The following is a 17,762-nucleotide window of genomic DNA, read 5'->3' on the forward strand; positions in this document are numbered from 1 at the left end:
TAGAGTAAGCCCTGAAAAGCCTTTCCCACTTACAACAACTAAAAATTTTGAACAAAATGCAAAAGGTAAGTACCTGAGGACACTGAAAAATAAAAGCAAGCCTATTGGGGAGAAGAGTCAAACCTGGAGAAGAGACTCATCCAGGAGTGTGTTTCCCATTTTCCCTCTTCTCTCTTGGCCGTGAGCCAGGAGAAGGCACCCAGCAGAGCTGTTGGGGTGGCTCCTCTGACAGGTCAAACCAGAGGAAAGTGAGGAAAATCCTATGAAATAAAAAAACCCAAAAGACCAGGAAAAAAGGAGCTCCTGGAAGCTAGAGCGTGTTGAGGATTTTTATTTCCTCTCTTTCATGGTGTGTCACCGGTAAGCCCCCAGCTAAGTGAGGTAGCAAGCATGCCAGCAGTTAAAATTGATCAGAACCCTGGCTTTCTGGACAGGAAATCGGAAAAGAGCCCTTGTAGTCTGAGGAGTGGGAGGATAATCCCCATTTTTCTCTACTCTCTGTCCTGAGGGGCCCTGAGTTGCGGGAACTGTACAGCTGTAGTGGTGGAGCTCAAAATCCAAGAGAAACCCCATGTATCTGGTCAGAGGAGGGCAAAGGATACTGTTGGGCAAGGGGGGCACCGAGAGAGAAGAGAGCTGGAGAAGGGGGTTCCTCTCATTCTGTTGTCATTAGCACAAGCTCCAAGCCTCCTCCTGAGCGGCCCGTACTCAGAACAGACCCAAAGCAGCACAGCAGACTGAAAACTGATCTATATAAAGCACTAAACATGATACAAACTACTGAGTAGTGCGTGTGTCAGATCCAACACAGCGTGACAAAGCCTGGTAAACGGAACTGACCCTGGAACTATAGCCCACAGACATGGAACAGAACTCACAGTCTGAACCTATCCGGGTCACATGTTAAACAAAAATCAACATTGTTCAAAATGTTTGCACAGGACCTACAATCTATACTATTCAAAACGTCCAGCATACAATCTAAAGTTATTCAACATAAAAGGAACAGGAAAACGTGATCAATTCTCAAGAAAAAAGACAACAAATGTCAACACTGAGATCCAGATGTTAGAATTATCAGAGAGACTTGAAGGCAGCTGTTATGAGATAAAGTAAAACATTTTTGAGATGGAAAGACGTTCTCAAGAGGGTAGTGTTTTTTTAAAGAACCAAATGGAAATTTTAGAACTGGAAAAATAGGTGAAATTACTAAAATTTGCTAGATGGACGGATTCAATAGCTCACTTTGAAGATGACACAAGTCAGTGATGTTGAAGAGAGATCAACAGAATTCATTCATTCTGAGAACAGACCAAAGAGCCTCGGAAGCCTGAGACTGGCACGTGTTGGGGTAAAAACCCCAAAACTCAAAATGGCGTTCGTGTCCCTGAGTGTTTATAGTGTGTCTGAAAATGGATTGAGATGTCACCCTTGTTCATAGAAAGCTGAATTAACATGTCATTTGACTATCCTAGTGTCAGTTTGGTAGACTTCCTAATTAAAGAACAGAGTAGATTAATCAGGAATCAAAATGAGTGAAAGTTTAATAATGTAGCAATTTCACAAATTCAAATGTTTAGAACATTCCCAGTGGGCTCAGTATAAGGCATACACACAGACTGTCAAATACAGGAGAAATTGTTTTCACTCTATTACAGGACTGAAGACCCTCCTGGTCATAAAGTAGACAAGAGGATGTCATCAGGATTTGTAGGGACAGACAGATGCCTGACTTTTACTAGTTGTTTTCATTTTGTTGTCAAAGTTTTTTGATCTTTCAGAATTCAGCCATTCAGGTGTCATTGTCCAAAAGAGAGCAAAGTCCTTAAAAGAATGTAGGATATAGTTAGTTCCGGAGCGATAATGCACTAGCAGCTGTGTGGACATGCGGGGCATGTCCATGCAGTATCTCAATTTCAAAACTCGACAAGACAGATGCCATTATTATATCTCCTTTCTTTTACAAGCAAAATTTAGCTTATATAGGTCAGGCTACTTGTTCTTCATAGTTGAAAGTTTCAAGCAGAGAAGATGAAATAAGAGAATGGTGGTTGGCTTCGTGAAGGAAAAATACTAAGACAGAATTGAAAGAAACATTATGTTTAAGCCATTGATATCCCAACAGAGTTGATCAGGCAGCTATCGATTCAGTTGTGAGACCTAAATCAGTTGTAGAAACACCCAGTTTCAGGCGTAAAAAACATTGTTATACTTTAGTAACATTTAATAATAGTAATTACAAGTCCGCCATCATTGAACTATCAATTGCTGATATACAAAGGCACTAACTTGAGTATAAAAATTGTATGACAGCAGTATCCTCAGGATGAAATATAATGAGCTGAGACAGAGAAATGGTAAATAGAATAATGAAAACAATTTTTACCCATGCAGGAACCAATGGGAAAACAAAAAGAGCTGTCAGACCAATCTGGTCTATAACAATCTGATGCTGTAATTCCTTTTTTCCTTGTCAATATTTTTTATTTATTTAAATTTATTTTCAATTATAGTTGATATATTACCGTGTTTCCCCAAAAATAAGACCTAGCCAGACCATCAGCTCTAATGGAAAAGACGCATTAGAGCTGATGGTCCAGCTAGGTCTTATTTTCAGGGAAACATGGTAGTTTCAGATGTACAGCATAGCACTGAAACATTTATATGTCTTATAAAGTGGATAAGTCTAGCACACGTCTGGCTTAATTCTTTTTTTAGTGAAGGTTTGTGAAACTGAGACAAAAGACATAGAAAACTAGATCCTGAAGATAAAACACATGTACAAAAATTATAAATGGTCTTCAACACTGTTGTGTGAAATATGAAATACGTGGCAGAGTGGATAAGACCATCTGGATCAGGCCTGAGTTAAGTACTTTTTCCACCACTTAGTAGCTGTGCGACTCTTCTTGAGTCACTTAGCTTCATTAAATTTCAGAATCTCTCTTTAGCCTTGAAAAGAAGGGCTTGATGGTAAGGTGTATATCATGAACTTGCTGTGCGGACTAAAAGAGACGAAGCACAGAAAGCCATACATAGTGTCTGGGCCTCAGTAAACATTAATAATTATTATAATTATTAATACTTATAATAATTATTATAATTATTAATACTAAAAATAGTATTTAGGAGTACCATTAATTGGTCAGTATATAATATATTGGGCTTCAAGTAACAGAAAACTTAATGTTCAGGGGCATGTGTAAGTATGCAAGATGCAAATTAGATTATTGGTGGTGTTGGTTCAATATTCAACAATAATTTCAGAGATCCAGGCTCTTTCTAACTTTAGGCCCCACCATCTTTATAGTTGAATTCTATCTTCATTCTTGTTGTCTCATGGTTCTATATGACTGCTACAGATCCGGCCATCGCATCTTTACTTAAAGCAGGAATATGAGGGAAAGGCAATGTGAGGGATATCTGTTCCCTTTCATCAAGAAGGCAAAAGCTGACCAAAGGCCAAGATTTGTACTTGTATCTCATTGGTTAAAATTGTGTCACAAAGCATCTCTTAGTTAGAGGAAGCTGGGAAAGTGAATATTTAGCTGAGTACATTGCCTTCCCAAATAAATAAATTCTAGTAATAGAAGAAAGGGGGGAATGGATGTTGGATTGGCAACTAATAGGGTCTGTCACAAATATACGAATTTTCTAAATAATAGAAACTTAGCTAAATTCCAAAAACCTTTTTAAATTTTAATCATTTTTAATGAAAATCTTTTCCCAATGCTTTCATAAGCAGAAGATGCTGATTATGATGTGAATCTTGCTTGATGATTTAAGCTCATTGACTATGTCCTTGAAATCAATGACTATGTTCTGTGTTCAGTAGATTTGTTTCTTCTCTGGCTACCAGTTGTCAATCCTACTGCCAGAAAGCCAGCATTGGAGCATCCTTACAAATGTGCTGGGGGTTTTTTCTGCTGACCCAAATCAAGTAATCTAAATAATTAGGATTCCAGATAAAGATAGCCTGTAAGTTCTAAGTTCTTCACTATGTCTGTTTCTACATGGATACCTAGTTTCTGCTTATCTGTCTTTGGGATAGTTATTTCACAGGCCTCTTTCAGCATGCTTCCTGATTTTTCTTTATGGTTTAATAGCCAGAAATCTGATATCCAGTAACTGGGGAGAGGGAGAGGGAGAAGGGAAAAGTGCTGCTAACTATAGTGCCCATCAATACTACTAGTGAAGTAGAAGAGGCAGTATTTCCTAACTCATTTTATGAGGCCAACATTACCCTGATACCAAAACCTGGTAAGGATAACACAAAAAAAGAAAATTACAGACCAATATCTCTGATGAATACAGATGCATAAATCCTAAACAAAGTTCTAGCAAATCAAATACAATGCATTAAAAAGATTATACGTCCCGATCAAGTGGGGTTCATCCCAGGGGCACAAGGATGGTTCAACATACGTAAATCAATCAATGTGATATATCACATAAACAAAATAAAAGATAAAAATCATATGATTTTATCAATAGATGCACAAAAAGCATTTGACAAGATACAACATCGATTTATGTTTAAAACACTTAGTAAAATGGGTATAGAAGGAAAATACCTTAACATAATAAAGGCCATATATGACCAGCCCTCAGCTAATCTCATAATTAACGGTGAAAAACTGAAGCCCTTTTCTCTATGTTCAAGAACACGACAGGTCTGTCCCCTATCACCTCTGCTTTTCAACATAGTGTTGGAAGTCCTTGCCAGAGCAATCAGGTAAGGGAAAGAAATAAAAGGCGTCAGAATTGGGCACGAAAAAGTTAAATTGTCACTTTTTGCAGCTGACATGATTCTTTATTTAGAAAACCCTAAACCACCAAATAGCTATTAGAAACAATAAACAAATACAGTAAAGTTGCTGGCTATGAAATCAACATACAAAAATCCATTGCATTCCTATATATTAATACAGAAATTTCAGAAAAAAAATTTAAAAAATTCCTTTTGTAATTGAAACAAAAAGAAAAAACACCCAGGAATAAACTTAGCAAAGGATGTGAAGGACCTATATACTGAAAACTATAAGACATTTTTAAAAGAAATTGAAGAAGACAGAAATGAAAACACATTTCATGTTCATGGATTGGAAGAATCAACATAGTTAAAATGGCCATATTGTCCAAAGCAATATACAGATTTAATGCAATCCCCATCAAAATCCCAATGGCATTTTTTAAAGAAATAGAACAAAAAATCATCAAATTTGTTTGGAACCACAAAAGACCCCGAATAGACAAAGCAATCCTAAGAAAAAAGAACAATGCTGGAGGTATCACACTCCCTGACTTTAGCTTGTACTACAGAGCAACAATAATCAAAACAGCATGGTATTGGCAGAAAAACAGGCACACAGACCAATGGAATAGAATTGAGAACACAGAAGTAAAGCCACATAAATATGGACAGATAATTTTTGACAAAGGAGCCAAAAACATACAATGGAGAAAAGACAGCCTCTTTAATAAATGGTACTGGGAGAACTGGAAAGCCACGTGCAAAAGAATGAAACTGGACTGCTATCTGTCATCATGTACCAAAATTAACCCCAAATGGATCAAAAACCTAAACATAAGACCTGAAACAATAAACTGCCTAGAAGAAAGCATAGGTACTAAACTTATGGATTCAAGAGGATTTTATGAATTTGACCTCAAAGGCAAGGGAAGTAAAAACTAAAATAAATGAACGGGACTATATCAAACTAAAAAGCCTCTGCACAGCAAAAGAAACCATTGACAAAACAAAGAGGCAACCAACAGAATGGGAGAAGAGATTTGCAACCAACACCCCCGATAAGGGGCTAATATCCAAAATATATAAAGAACTTCTATACCTCAACAACAATAAGACAAACAATCTAATTGAAAAATCAGCAGAGGACCTGAATAGACATTTCTCCAAAGAGGACATACAGATGGCAAATAGACATATGAAAAGATGCTCAACATCACTAATCTTAGAGAAGTGCAAATAAAAACCACAATGAGATACCACCTCACACCAGTTAAAATGACTGTCATCGTCAACAAGACAAATAGTAACAAATGTTGGACAACAGCCGAAACAACCGAAATGTCCATCGGTAGACGACTGGATTAAGAAACTGTGGTACATTTACTTATACAATGGAGTATCACGCAGCCATAAAGAAGAAGGAAATATTACCATTTGCAACAACATGGATGGACCTAGAGAACATTATGTTAAGTGAAATAAGTCAGACAGAGAAAGACAAATACCATATCATCTCACTTATATGTGGAATCTAAAGAAAAGAATAAATGAATGAACTAATCAGAAACAGTCTCAGAGACATAGAGGGAAAACTGAGGGTCGCTAGATGGGAAAGGGATAGGGATGAGGGAGAAGGTGAGGGGATTAGAAAGCACACCTGGTAACCACAAGATGGGCACGGGGAAACTAAAAATTTGGGGAATGTAATCAATAATGTTGTAAAGATTCTGTAGGGTATCCGATGGACACTTGTCTCATTAGGGAGACTACCTCAGGGATGATGTGGATGCCTGATCACTGCACTGTACACCTGAAGCTGAAGCTGAACAATAATGTCAACCACAATTATATATATATATATATATATATATATATATATTTACAAGAAGCAGAGTACAGCATTAGTAATAGAGACAGTGAAAATGTAATGGCTGTGTGTGATGTCAGAGGGGTAGTAGATGGAGGAGGGGTGTCACTGTGTGAGGGATATAAATGATAAATGTCTAACTATTAACAAAATAAAAATAAGTGTTGGAGAGGCTGTGGAGGAAAAGGAACCCTCATACACTGTTGGTGGGAATGCAGACTGGTGCAGCTGCTATGGAAGGCAGTGTGGAGGGTCCTCAAAAAATAAAGAACAGAATTACCATATAACCCAGCAATCCCTCTCCTGGGTATCTACCCAAAAAATCTGAAAACATTTATGCGTAAAGATGTACGATGTACTCCCATGTTCATTGCAGCTTTATTCACAGTGGCGAAGACATGGAAACAACCAAGGTGTCCCTCGATAGATGATTGGATAAGATGTGGTGTACATACACAATGGAATGCTACTATGCCATAGGATGAAATAGTGCCATTTGTGACAACATGGATGGACCCTGAAATTTTATGCTAAGGCAGACAGAAAAAGCCGAGAACCATATGACTTCACTGATATGTGGGATATAAAACTGAAAGCAACAAGGGACCATCACAAATGAATAAAGAAACAAAACTCATAGACACAGACAACAGTTTAGTGGTTACCAGACGGTAAGGGGGGAGAGGGGATAGTAGAAGAGGGTAAAGGGGATCAAATATATGGTGATGGAAGAACTGACTCTGGGTGGTGAACAGACAATGTGATATATAGATGGTTACAGAACGGTACACTTGAAACCTATGTAATTGCACTAACCATTGTCACACCAATAAATTTAATTTTAAAAAAAGACTAGTGAAGTAACAGCCATTGAGGATAACAATATACACAGGGATTGAACGCCTTGCCTTATAGATTCATTAATCCTGATTGATGAATAGAGCGCAAACCCACAGACACAGCTCATTCGGGCCTTGATCACCTGCTCTGGAGGAGACACTGAATCGGCTGGGCAGGGAGACACACGCACCCCAACACCGCAGGCTTCTTAAATGAACACCTGGCAGGTTCGAGGCTCCCTCTCCATTCAAGGACATTTTGTTGTTGCGGTTATTTGCCATTTTTTATAGCAATTGACTGTGTATTTCTATTGCTGATATTTAAACTATGATGTTTACTATCATTTCCAAAATAAATATTTTTAGGACAATTTGTTCTTCCACATTACGGTAGCACTGCTTGGAAAGTCAAGGTGCTATTTTCTGTTCTAAACACTAGAGGGAGATCTTGTTTTCTCTTGAAGTGTTTTTAAAAATCCCAGCACTCCCTCAGTTACTTTAAGTTTTCAGTACAAGTGAATCACAATGCGATTTTCATATTTATCACAATAGAATGAGGATACCATGCTGACTAAATGTAATGAGGTATCTTGGGGAGGATCCTGGGACAGCAAAAGGATATTAGGCAAAAACTGAGGAACTCTGAATAAAGTATGGACTTCAGTAAATAATAATGTGTCAGTATTGGTTCATTAACTTGGACAAATATACCACACAGCTGTAGGTTAACGAAAGGGGAAAGTGGGCATAGAGTATGTGAGAACTCTGAACTTACTATCTTGGCAACTTATCTGTAAGTCTAAACTATTCCAAAATAAAAAGCTTATTAAAAAATACATTTTGAAAGATGAGACCAGAACCTAATCTCCATTCTATTTCTTTTTGGAACTATGGAAAATACTTTAAAAACAATATATTTGCAGGACAAGCTGGATTTTGAAAAGAAGGACTTTGCTAAGTGAGCTATAAGTATATGAAGAATGATAAAATAGGATTCGATACATTTAAAATGCTTAAATATATATATTTTTAAAAATTGCTATCCGAGCTGCTCCAACGCCCACCCGCAGAGAAGATGCAGGCGAGGCTCCCAGGACGAGTGCAGGGAAGGCTGCGGCGACTGCCAAGTGTCTGAGAAGGACCTTGGTTCTCTTGCTCACTCACATGTGTGGGCTCCCTTGAGGCCTATCTTACCCTGGTTTCTCAAGGAAACATAGCCAAAGTCTGTTACAATTTCTCGAGCAGTTATTATAGAGCTCCTCTCTGATATGTGTTCTTACATGGTGGCTCATCACGCAGCCAGAGTTCCCGCAAATCCTACTCACAGTCTCCACTTCTCACAGGAACACTCTCAGTTCTCTCTCCTCTCTCTCCTCTCTCTCCTCTCTCTCCTCTCCACTCCTCTCCCCTCCTCTCCCCTCCCCTCCCTCCCCTCCTCTCTCCCTCTCCCTCTCCCTCTCTCTCTCTCTCTCTCTCTCTCCTCTCTCTCCTCTCCTCCTCTCTCTCCTCTCTCCTCTCTCCCCTCTCCTCTCTCTCCTCTCTCTCCTCTCTCTCCTCTCTCTCCTCTCTCTCCTCTCTCTCCTCTCTCTCCTCTCTCTCCTCTCTCTCCTCTCTCTCCTCTCTCTCCTCTCTCTCTCTCTCTCTCTCTCTCTCTCTCTCTCTAAATTCAAACCACTGTCCCTGGATTCATGGTTCCCTTCCCCTCCTCTGGCCTTCTTATTCCCTCCTCCAGGACCCATCTGTTCCGCCCTTCAGGTGGCTCCACTCCATTTCTTATCTAGAGCCATGGATTCCTTCTGGTGGTGGGAGGGCTTAGGGTCCTGCTACTCATTGGAGTTTCCTTCACGGTTTGATTCTCCTCCACCTGGACATAAAGGGTACTTGCATGTCCCTGCCCACTCCCTTGCTTCAGCCAATGGAACATGAGCAGAAATGACATATGTCATTTCTGGACAGAAGCCTTTCCTTTTCCTTTCCTCTACCACAGAAAACACTGTCATGCCAGGTGATGGAGACTCCCTCAGCCTCATGCTTAAGTGAGGACAACACATCCCAGCCAACCCACAGGGACACACAGCATGAGAAAGAACAACATATTTGTGGTTTTAAGCCACTGAGCTTTGGGGGTGTTGGGCAACAACACCTAGCTCATCCTGACCATCCACCCTTCCAAGCAAAACATGGACTAATCCTCCCCATTTCACATGTGAAGAAACTGGAGCACTGGAGGTGAAGTCGCTTGCCCAGCAGCACCTCGCTACAAGAACCAAAGCCAGGACTGAAATCCAGGATGTAGCTCTAGTGTCTGTGTTTTTAATAACCATCCCCGAGAGACTCCCAGAGCGAAAAATACAAGAAAACATCAGAGAATCTGTTTTTGGTTTCCTTCCCTCTGAATACACCACCCTGCTGCTCCCATCTGCCCAGGCTGTTTCCTCTGCCTGCTGCCTAGCTGTTGTCCTGAGACCGGCCTGTGTTAGAACCATTTCCTGTATTCATGGGCTTTCTTTCTTTGTTTACTCTCTTGTTTTGCTGAAGCGTCTAAGAGGCTCATAGAAAAGGGAACCTGAGAGGTGAACTTTCTGAAAACTTGAATTTTTGAAAATATTTTATTCTTCCCTCATTGTGATGGTTAACTTAATGTGTCAACTTGGCTGGTCCATGGTGCCCAAATATGTGTCAAACATTATTCTGGACGTTTCTGTGAATTTGGATGAGATTAAGATTTACATGGGGGCTCCCATGTGGTGGGCCTCATCCAATCAGTTGAAGGCCTAAATAGAACAAAAGACTGACCTCCCCCAAGCAGGAGGGAATTCTGCCCACAGATGGCTTTTGGACTAGAACTGCAATAGTGGCTCTTCCTTCGGTCTCCAGCCTTGGCCCACCCTGCAGATTTTGGACTTGCTAGCATCCATAATTACATAAGCCAATTCCTTAAAATAAATCTCTTTCTATATAAATGTACATTTTTTTGGTTGTTTCTCAGGAGAAGCTCATACACTCAGACACAGTTGATAGTTTGAAGGATACAGGATTCTCCCTTGAAAGTCATAGTTCCTCAGAATGTTGAAGGCATTCCTTTGTAGTCTTCAAATATTTAGCATTGGTATTGAAAGTCTCATTGTCATTCTATTCCTTCGAATGTTGACTTTACACGTCTCTGTAAAAATATATATATATTTTCTTTGTCCCAAGTGTTTGGATATTTCATCATATTTTTTTCTTTGTTAGGTCTTAAAACATTGTTCCGGGCCCTCAGTGGGCCTTTTCAACTTGGAGATTCATGTCCTTTGGTTTTGGGAAATTTTCTTCTTTACTTATAGATATACTTCACTGGACTAGAAGCTTTTTGAATGCAGGGACTTTAAATATCTTGATTATGATTTATTTTTGGTGCCCAGTGGAGTGTGGTACCTGGAACCCAATAACTATTTGAATAAATGGGTGGATGAATGAATGCAGGAGAAGAACACGTATGTATACCGTGGGAAGAAGGTACATTTTAGGCATGTAAAGCTTGAGGTATACGTCATATGTAAGAGCCTGGAGCCCAAGAAAGATTTCCAGGCTGTAAATGCAGAGTGGGAGTTAACTGTATATGTTTGTTAACTGGAGCCCTGGTTGTGCAGTGATATGTCCTGGAAAAGTGTACAGAGAAAGATAAGAAAGTGGGTGGTGGGGGACTGTAGAGTAGATGATTCCTTTGAATAAAGAAAAAGATTTGTTTCCCAACTCTTCCAAACAAAAGTAAAACTTGAGGAAGGTGTTTCTTTGTCCCGTGGCATTCTCTACCTCCTGGCAGAAATTTGCATTTTCTCTGAGAAGCATGGTGCTAGAACACACTAATTATCAGGGTCTGCCATCAAGACTCACTCTTTCTATAACCACAGTTTGAATAAGCAGCCAGAAGGAGACATATATGGATAGGAAAACAGGAACTGTGGAGAGGAAAAGCTGTTGACAGGTGAGAAAAGTTGCCAGAAGCAAAATGCAGGCAAAAGTTCTGGCCGATCAAGCCCTCAGTGTCCTCCAAGCTATTCATGTCCTCATTCCCAGGCCCTCTGCTCCTGAAAACACGACTGCTAAACACTCCTAAAGGAGGGCCCAATACCCACCCCTGGATTAGCAAATATTTCTTGCACACCCAGCTTCTGCTCCCTTAACCACACCCACATCCCTATTTCCAAGTCTTATTCCTTCTCTAAAAAGATTCAAGTCCCCTGCTTTTAACAAGCCTAGCTTGAACTGAAACCAATATCCCGAATTCTAACTGAAGTGAGCTCACTTTTCTAAGCACTGGGTGGCTAGGGCTCCCTCTAAATGGCTGCTTCTCCAGCAAAATCAGCTGCTGGAACTGACTCCCAGTCCAGGTTCTGTCTCTGCCTTGCCCTTTGTATTTCTCTACAAGCTCTAAGCATCTCAGAATGGAGCTTTCAGAGAAACCCCACCCTGCGTACTATCTTCCTGCCAGAACATGCTTGCAAAGGAGCTCACAATTGAGTTTGCTTATTTTAATGATTGGGGTTTGGGCACGTGGGAGCCAAGTTTAGAAAATGTATTGCCTGTTGGATGAAATGAGGATGAAGTCCAGATCTATCATAGTATGCAGTTCTGAGATGCTCCACTACGAGGCCAGCTGACTAAATGGTAAAAGGAAGGAGAAAGAATGTGTGTTGTAACATCCTACGCAAACAGTAACTTAATTTCCATTAACAATGGGCTAGGTAATAAGGACCAGCTCTTCTCTAAAATGACAAGTGTTGGATAAAATATATTTAGCCACATTAAAAACAATAAAGAATTGAAAAGATAGTGGGACCTGCCTTGCTAAATTTTAGGGGAAAGCTTAAACCTAGAAGTCAAGGGAAAGTATCAGCACGGAAACCATTTGTGCTAAGGGCGGTTGCTGCTGAGGAACACTCAATCTTGAGTTCTCCAGCCTCATGTGGCAAAGCAGACAGAATCAACACCCAGGGCCCGCACAAAAAGAGGAAACTTAGGGGTGACATTCTCTACATCGTAGGGACCCCAAACGGCCACTGTGATGTTGTGATTTATAATAATAAATATACATTTGTTCTTTGTCAAGCTCCGAAAACTCTTGGAATTTCCTAAGAGGCAGAGAATAAAGTAGGTGTCTTTTGTTATGTTAATGAGGTGGTGTTTGGATCTATCTAAGGATGGGGGGTTGGTTGCCAGGAGAACCAACCATGAAGAGAGGGTTGTAACTTTCAGTCCTACTTCCTGATTTCTGGTGAGGAAAGAAGGGATGGTGGTGGAATCAATCATCAATGGCCAGTGAGTTGGTGAATCATGCCTATGTAATGAAGCCTCCATAAAAACCCAACAGGACAGGGTTCTGAGAGCTTCTGGGTTCATGAACACGTGGAAATTTGGGGAGAGTGACTTGCTAGGAGAGAGCATAGACCCTCTGCACCCATTCCCCACACCATGCCCTGTGTATCTCTTCCATTTAGCTGCTCCTGAGTTCTACCCTTTTATAATAAACCATTGATCCAGTAAGTAACATGTTTCTCTGAGTTCTATGAACCACTCTAGCAAATTCATCTAATCCAAGGTGGGGAGATGGTTGGAACCTGTGATCTATAGTTGGTCAGTCAGAAGCACAGATAACCTGGATTTTCGACTGGCAATTGGTGTCTGAAGTGGGGTGCAAACAGCCTTACAGGACTGAGCCCTTAAACTGTAGGATCTGATGCTATCTCCAGGTAGACAGTGTCAGAACTGAGTTGAATTGTAAGACACCCTGCTGGTCCTACAATTGCTTAGTGGTATGGGAACAACCCTCCCCTGTTGGAATTGGTGATCAGCGTTATTACTTTACAATTTCCGATGCTACTTTTTAAAAAACAAATTAGTCTTCATTTAAAAAGAAACCATTATCCTCATCAGGCAATAGCAAAGTGAATGTTTCATAATTTTCATTGAAAGATATTAAGGAAAATATTGACAAGAGATATTTTCCTTAGTTTCAAATGAAAAAGTCTGAAAAAATAAACCAGTTATTTAAGCTCTTTAAGATAGCTTGGCATCAATTAGAAATCATGATTCAATTCAGTTGTGTAATCACTTTGACCTTTGAAAGTATAGATACAGAAAAATTCACCTAGGACTTCATTTTCTCAGCAAACTTTCAACAGGAAGCATAACAATGGTTAATAAATTGTGTGTGTCGGGGTCATATTAATTCATTTAAGACTGCCGTAGAATTTCTTGGCAGAATTTCTTCTAATGGTACTGGCTCTAAGATAAGAAGCATCTTGTGAAATTTATGCTGTAATTGACCCCACCTGCTTTTGTGACACAGCAAAGTGCAGCCAACCATAAGGACAGAATCGAGCAGCTGAGACAAATGGCAGCACAGATTGACGTCATAAATCTTATTTTCTGGAACTACTTTGATTCATCAAATTCTAACTGACCAATCAGACAAGGAGGAGGAAACCATCCTTTCCGGGTATGTTTTTCAACCACTGATAGATAGGCTGAATTTCTCATTGAGCATTCCCTCTCCCCCACAGAGGCAGCCTTTATTTTGAATGGTGGAAATTCCCTGCAACAAAATTGTAGTGGGCTTTCTCTCTTGCTGAGGCTCGCTTGGCCCTCAGCTCTGAAATTTCCAGGGCAAGAGACAGCTGCCAGAGCATTTCTCTGGTGATGTATTCCTGTTAGAAGACACTTTGGCTTTTAAAACCCCTACTTCACAAAGCACAGCCTCTCAATGTTTTTCAGCTGAAGTTTGTAGAGAAAAAATTTATGTCCCCAAATCTAATATCTTAAAATGGTAAATAGGTAAAGTCTCAAATTGCTTTCGAAAACCATTCAGAGATATCAAAATGACGTGAAGATGGTTTGAAAAGGACAACCGTGAAGGCTTCAATGTTCCTGGATCTTACCAGTCAACTGTTTCTAACAATTGTATTAAATATAAGGTACCGAGTAAGTATGTTTTCATCATTAATCATTATACACTATACCCCAATATGGGGATTTGTTACTTTCATGTAGATGTTTTACTAATTTTGATTCTAGGAAATTGATTGCATTCTGGGAACTTTTAGGAAAAGCATGAGTTCGGGGAAGTGAATGGTTGACCACAGCTGGAGTATCTGCCAGGGCTGCAGGGTGGAACATACAGGTGGTCCTAAAAAACAGTATCACAGGAAGTAGGATGCCTTGTATTTCCTGCTTCTAAGATCATGTGACCTGCTCCAGCTCTCAGGACTAGAGACATGGGCTCAACACTAGTTCACCATTCTACATTCCTGGTTTTCAAAGGATATTTATTGTATTTAATTCAGCAGTTTTGGTGTTTTGTAACTGGAGGACTTTTCAGAATATCTAGTCCACAGTATTGCTGGGAACAATTCATCTTGTTAAATCCTATTCACCTTTAAAGGCTCAGTTCAAAGGTCACACTCCTGGAGGATTTAGACCTTCTTCTCTAAGCTTCCACAGCCCCTCAGGACACTCCTACTCCAGACTTGTAACTTAAAAGGAAGATAACTCTAACCGTACTTACCTATCTGTCTCTACCACCAGTTATGAGCTACTTGGGGCAGACACTTTCGGATGGCTCTTTTATTCTCTGCATATAGCATAGAGCCTGCCACCTGGGGGATAATTAATACCCACTGAATTTAAAGAAAAGCAATTAATAATGTGCTAATGCCATACTTCAAATTCTGATGAAGCTCCCAATCATGCCTGTTAGGAGATGTTTGATATCTACATATTTAATGTAAACATATCTTAGTGCCTTTATTCTGTCCCTGAAACATGCCAAGCTTGTTCCTATCCCAAGGTTTTTTTGCATTGCCATCCTTCTGCTTGGAATGCTCTTCCTCTGGATGTTGACATGGCTACCACCTTCCCCTTACATAGATCTCAACTTGAACGTTACCTTCAGAGAAAAAGGTCCCCTAACCACCCCCACCCAATACTCAGTCATATTATTTTACTTTCTCTTCTTCATAATATTTATTACAGCATATGATTCTACAATCACCTAAAATTAACTTATTTGTGTTTAAAAAGTAAACATATAGGAGATACATAGAGAGATCCAAGATGGTAGAGTACAAAAGCACTGTGCCTGCTTCCTTCCGTGAACACATTAAAATTACAACTAAAGTATAGAACAATCAACCTGGAGAACCACCTGAAGTCTGGCTGAACAACAGTTTTATAACTAAGGATATGAAACAGAAGCCACAGCGAGACTGGTGGGAGAAGCGGAGACGCGAAATGGGACCCACACCTGTGTGTGGTGGTTGAGAACTGGGAGGGATGTCTCGGCCATAGAGGTTCCCTCCAGAGGAGCAAGAGAAAGCCCCACACAGACCTCCCCAGCTTGGAGTACTGGTGCCGAGAAGAAGAGACCCCACAACATCTGGCTGTGAAAAACGGTGGGAATTTACACCATCGAGGTGGGAAGGAAGGCTTCAGGAAACCCAGCCATCCTCTTAAACGGCCCTCACACAAACTAACTCGCTCGCAGGCACTCACCTTGGGCTCCAGCGGAGGGGCGGTGACTCGGGGTGCATCAGAGGCATACGGGGAGCAGACTGAGGTGTGAGGCTTCCAGGTAAGGGCTGGAGGACAGCTGGCACTTTCCCTGTGAGGACATCTTCCTACTGTGCAGCCGGAAGGCAGGCGCCATCTTGCCTGTGTTGACCCCGCCCCCACATGGCCAAATTGGAATCTGATTGGCCCGGTAGCTCTGCATTTCCGCACTGCTGACTCACTGGGACCCCATCCCTCCAAACTCCCCCAATGCTGGAGGCATTTTCTATGCGAGCAGCCAGCCCGCACATATTGCACTCTTTCTTCAAAAACTATCAAAGTCAGGGGCCTAGGCAGGTGGCAGCTGGCCTCGTTGTGCTCTGAGACTTTTGCTGAGTAGCTCTAGGGTCAGCACAGGCAGAAAATCAGAGTCTACATTAATGTGGTGACCACAATTCTTCCCACTCTAGTGACTCCCTGAGACCCTGCTTCTCCCAACTTGTGTAGCACACAAGGCTTTATCAGTGGCTGAGCCTTAAGGGAGCCAACAGGTAGCAGCAGGTCTCTGGGTGTCCTGGCTTTTTGTGGAGCGACCGCAGGCCCAGAACTGGTGGCAAACATCCTCAGTTCACAGTGTGGCCTCTCCCACGCACCTCCAGGCTTAGCACAGGCAGAGGACAACTATGGATCACTTTGTAGTTCTTACCAGGTAGTTTTTGGCCAGTCACAGACAGTGGGTGACCTGGGCCTACACTGGAACCCCTCCTAAGATGCCCCAAAACCAACATACTTGGAGACTGGCTTCAGACCACAGCAGAGCACTACCCAATTAGCCCCACAAGTGACATACCTAAAGGGCAGTCTCAGCAGACACCAAAGCGCACTGGACCAAAGCCCACTCAGTGGGGTAAGCCCCCTTGCACAGCAGCCTGTAAGCTGTGGATATAGCCAAACCACACAGCCAATCAGCCTGAGGGTCAATCCCACTCACTGATGTGCCAATAGCAATCAAGGCTCAACTATAACAGGAGGGTACACACAACCAACACAGGGGCCACTCCTGGAGCACCCAGAGCAGGTGACCAGGGAGACTATCAGGGCCCCACAGGGCACCTATTAGATTTAGCTGAAATTATTAGTTCTCACACAGGCTATTACAATTATCTCCTATTTGATTTATCTGCCTCCAATCTCCCCTATAGCTTTCCATTTTTGCACACAGGTTTTTGTTTTTTTTAAAGCAGTAGAACATATTATTGAAATAAAATCTTGGTGAAAGACCTACAATAATAAGATAAAAGTGTAGATGCTCTGGTCGAAGGGTGGGGGTTGGAGTGGGGGTCAGAACTCTGTCCTCTTAGATACCCCTAGTCCCCACACTGCCCCTGAACCCCCAGGTGTCTGTGCAGCACAGATGACCAGCCTTGCTCTAGCAGTTCTGAACCATGGCTTCACAACTCTTTCAGTATCAATTATGAGGTGCACTGCAAATAATTTAGCAATGACTGAAGTACCAAAGTTTGTGATCAGTTTAGTGTAAAATGACTGGGAACCAAGTCATGCTCATACTTGCATTTCAATATGCCTTCTTGAGAATGAGATTCCTGATGTCATTTACACATGAGGACACGGGAAGATGTCAACATAGATGACACAGTGGAAAAGGGTTGAGAGTCATGGCTTTAGGCTGGCCTCCATGTTGCTGCTGCCAGAGAGAATTTCCTTGAAAACATCACCCTCTTTGCTTATATACTCAGCCCTTCAGAGCATACAG

This window comes from Rhinolophus sinicus, linkage group LG02, assembly GCF_036562045.2.
Source record: "Rhinolophus sinicus isolate RSC01 linkage group LG02, ASM3656204v1, whole genome shotgun sequence".
Lineage (NCBI taxonomy): Eukaryota > Metazoa > Chordata > Mammalia > Chiroptera > Rhinolophidae > Rhinolophus > Rhinolophus sinicus.